We start from the raw sequence: 4,867 nt of genomic DNA, 5'->3' as shown, positions 1-4,867 counted from the left end.
AAAATAATGTTTTATTAAAGTTAAGTACAAATGTACAAATGTTTAATAAACCTATTATTTTAATTTAACCAGAATCAGTGCATTATTTTGTGAATTTAACCAACAGTATATATTAGACCAACATAAACCAACACATTATTAAAAGTGCAAACAGGTGTAAACAGTCAACAGGGGGCAACACTATAATCAAACGTGCCGCCGGTTAGCCTTCAGGCAGAAAAACGTTCATGGATTAGCCACTGACACAAGTCTCTAGCAATGGCTGGAGATCACCTCAGTCGCCGCACCCTCCTCCGCTGTCGTCCTGCAGCTTGAGGTGGTTCCTCCTCCTGCTGCTGGTGCTCCTCCTCCTCCTCCTCCTCCGAAACCTCATCCCTCCTTCTCCCTTCAGGAAGATCTTCAATGGCCAAGTTGTGCAGCATGCAGCACACGATAGTGAACTGAGCGACGTGGTAAGGGGAGCATTGCAGGTAACCTGCAGTGGTCCAGGCGTCAGAAATGCTACTATAAAACGCCAATTGTCCTCTCTATGAAGCTCCCTGTTGTTATGTGGGACATATTGCACTGAAGCTCTGCCTCAGTGTGGGATTTGCGTAGGGGGGGTCATAAGCCAGGTGGCGAGCCCGTAAACAGCTTAGTCCCCGAGTAAACAGCTCTGCCCTTCTGGCAGCTCTTGAAACATCACAGATATAATGCTCTAATGTAGGATGAAAGCATCATGGATGCTACCGGGATATTTGGCATCCACTGCCATGACCTGCTGCAGATCGTCGCACACCAGCTGCACATTTAGGAAGTGGAACTCTTTCCTGTTGCGGTAAACTTCGGAATCTTTCAAGGGTGCTCTCAAGTCGATGTGGGTACAGTCAATGACACCCTGTACCCTGGGGAAGTCAGCAATTCTGGAGAACCCCACAGCCCTGTCTCATTGCCTGCGTGGTCATAGGGAAAGTCATGAACTGGTCCCTTCTGGCGAATGCAGCAATGGGTGGCATGCTGCAAGATTGAGCATACATCCCCAGTTGAAGCTTGAAATGATCACGTAGCATAGAATGCAAGTGTCGCTGTTACCTTTACTTCTACAGGTAGGGTAGTCCTCCTTCCACTTCTTGGCCGTATGTCTGCCCTGATTAGTTGGCAGATCTCAGTGATGACCTCCTTTCTGAATCGCAGCCTGAGAATGCAGTCTGCCTCACTCAGTTGCAGGTATGAGCGCCTCTCCCTATAGACTTGCTGAGGGTAAAGCCTCCTCCCCATTAATCTGTCTTCCCAGTATGGGCGTCGTATTATTCGTCGCCTCTGCATGCCAATTATGGCCATTGTCCTTATCACATCAGGCATGCTAAAAATTGCACCCATTATTATTGTTATTTTGCAGATAAATACTTAAATCACTGACATCTTTCCTCTCCATTTTGCTCCACAAGGCTGGGTGATGCCCTAGATCGGACCACACCCTGATCTGCGCATGCGTTTGTTTGTTTGCTTGAAACAGTGATTTTCTTGGGTCACTTGTGACAAATGGTTATTTCTAGCTTGCCGCTGTACCTGTGCACAAAATGTTCCATTTCGGATGCTGACTACAGTGATTTTCTTGGGTCACCTATGACAAATGGTCATTTCTAGCTTGCTGCTGTGCCTGTGCACAAAACGTTCCGTTTCGGATGCTGACCGAGCTCGAGGCATGGGTCAAAGGAATGCCGGCCAGGCAGGATTGCAAACTCGGCCAGACACAAACACAACAACTCGACGTTCGGTTTCAAAAGCAGCCCGGACTCTGGTGCTTGTGTTCGGCCGAGCTTGCGATCCTGCCCGGCCGGCATTCCTTCGATCCGTGCCTCGAGCTCGGTCAGCAACGATTGTGTCGGGGTGGACAGTCGCGATTTGGGTGAAAAAGAAACCAGCAAAGTTATTTCAGTTCCCTCCAAAAAAATTATACATTTGTTTTTTACATTGTCTCACTCCAAAAACTCGGAAATTACTTTCCGAGTTATTTTCAGAGTACTCTGTCAAAAAAAAATCCATGCATTTATACTTTATTTTTTCTTCTTTTGTCTGGCCCCAATGTCCTTTTGTGTGCTGTGCCGATTTCCTGAAGTTCACAGAAGGTATTTTTTGGGGGGGCTTTTGGCAATATGCGCCGCGCTGAAAAAAATCGTGGACGGCCAAAATCACCTAACTGCACAAAAATGGCGCCCGAGCCTATTTTCACTCATGTCCGGGCCAAAATTTTTAAACTGCTGCACATGATCGGCACAGGCGTACAAACGTTGGCGAAAGTTGGAAATGGAGGATTTCACGGCAAAAAATGTTTAGACACCAAAAAAACGGCAAACAATCATGCCGAAAATAGGGGCCTTAGAATCCTAGGATGAAGGCCATCAGATCCAGGGGATTTGTCAGCTTTTGGTCCCAATCGTTTCTCATGTACTTTTTCTCTACTGATCTTAATTATCTCACTCTTATTAGCCCCTTGGTTCCCCATTATTTTTGGTATACTGTTTGTGTCTTCTACTGTGAAGACAGATACACAATATCTGTTTAAATTCTGTGCCGTGTCCTTATTCCCCATTACAATTCCTCCTGTCTCTGCCTGTTGCTCTCTTCCTTTTTATATAATTGTAGAAGCTCTTACAACCCGTTTTTTATATTTCTTGCTAGTTTACTCCAATATTCTATTTCCTCTCTTTTTATCAATTGTTGATCATCCTTTGCTGGTTTCTAAAGCACTCCCAATCCTCAGGCTTACTACTATTCTTCACAACATTATAAGCCTCTTATTTTAATCTAATAATTAACTTCTTTCGTTAGCCACAGATGGATCACTTTTCCCATGGAGTTGTTATTTCTCAATGGAATGTATATTTTGTAATTTTTTTTTAATGTTTGGCATTGCTTATCTACTGTCATACCTTTTAATCTAATTTCCCAATCTACCTTAGTCAACCTATGTAATACCCTCATACCTATGTAATTGGCTTTATTTAAGTTTATGACTCTAGTTTCAGATTTAAGTATGTCTCTCTTAAACTCAATATGAAATTCTACATTATGATCACTCTTCCCCAGAGGATACTTTACTATGAGATTACTAATTAACCCTGTCTCATTACACAGTACAAGATCTAAAATAGCTTGTTCCGTGGTTGGTTCCACAATGTATTGTTCTAGGATGCATTCCATTTGTCTTGAATGCTTTATATTAACTCGTCCTTCAGACTACCTTTGCCAATTTGATTTGCCCAGTCTATATGAAGATTAAAGTCCCCAAAATGATTGTATTACCTTTGTTACAAGCTCCTATTATTTGTTGATTAATAATCTGTCCAATGTTATAGCTACTGTTAGGGGGCCTATAAACTACTTCCACCATTGTTTTCTGCCACTTGTTATTTTTTATCTCCACCTATACTGATACTACTTCCTGATTTTCCGAGCCAAGATCCTTTCTCATTACTGTCCTTATGTCATCCTTTATTATCATGGCTACTCTCCCCTGCTTTTCCATTCTGCCTGTCTTCAAAAAGTCAAGTACCTTGAATTATTTACTTCCCAACCTTGGTCACCTAGCAACCACGACTCTCGATCAAATCCATATATCTCTAATTCATAGAATCATAGAATGGTTACATCACAGAAGGAGGCCAGTCAGCCCATTGAGTCCATGCCGTCTCTCTGCATGAGCACTTCAGCTAGTCCCATTCCCCTGCCCTTTCCCTGTAGCCCTGCATTTTTTTTCCTTCAAGTACATATTCAATTCCCTTTTGAAAGCCATGATTGAATCTGCCTCCACCACCCTCTCAGGCAATGCATTCCAGATCTAAACCATGCTGCATAAAAATGTTTTTCCTCATTTCGCCTTTGGTTCTTCTGCCAATCCCCTTCAATCTGTGTCCTCTGGGTCTTGATCCTTCTGCCACTGGGAAGTTTCTTTCTATCTACTCTGTATAGATCCCACATGATTTTGAACACCTCTATCAAATCTCTTCTCAACCTTCTCTGCTCTGAGGAGAATAACCCTAACTTCTCCAGTCTATCCATGTAACTGAAGGTCTCTCTACTCATCTACACTTTTCAAAATCGTGCCATTTATAGTACAGTCCTCCCAAAGTGCATCACTTCACACATTTTGCCATCCTGTCTGTCATTCTGAAGCCTATAACTATCCTCATCACTATCTACAACTTTGCCAAGTTTTGTATCATCTGCAAACTTTATAATGTCCGAGTCTAAGTCATTTATAAAAATTTAAATGAGTAATGGACCCAAAACTGATCCTTAGGGAACACCAGTGCAAACCACCTCCTAGTCTGAAAAACATCCATCCACCACCACTATTTGCTTCCTGTCACTTGATTTAATGATTTGATGTATTTTGTTATATGATTAAATGTGATCTGTAACCAACTAGTTGTGGCACACTTAGCATACAGCATTCATTAGTTCTGTTGAAAATAATTTCTGTTTCTATATATTTTGTCTAGCTTTTCACAGCACACGGCAAACGTACGCATGACGTTTAAACCACACGTGGAAATACTTCACAAGATATACAATCCTGGTTGTATGTGTTTAATACAAGATATTTTGAATGCTCTTTAATGATTTGGTGCCAAACACCAGAGCAGCGTCTGTGCTTTCTTCAGAAGCAGTTACTATACTCACATCCTCTTCCTCCCACACATCCAGCAGTTTATCCAATCACAATATAAAACCGACAGCTCCCTTTCGGAAATTCTTAGTGAAGACTGGCGGGGTTGGCAGCTGGAATACTTCGAGATGTGAAAAAGTATTTGTCCGAGGCGGGCGGTGAATGAGTGAGCGTGGCCACACAGGAACACTTCACGTTGTCAAGGAGGCGGGAGTC

The sequence above is a fragment of the Pristiophorus japonicus genome, chromosome 4 (genome assembly GCF_044704955.1).
Source record: "Pristiophorus japonicus isolate sPriJap1 chromosome 4, sPriJap1.hap1, whole genome shotgun sequence".
Lineage (NCBI taxonomy): Eukaryota > Metazoa > Chordata > Chondrichthyes > Pristiophoridae > Pristiophorus > Pristiophorus japonicus.
Note: the sequence above shows the minus strand (reverse complement) of the source record.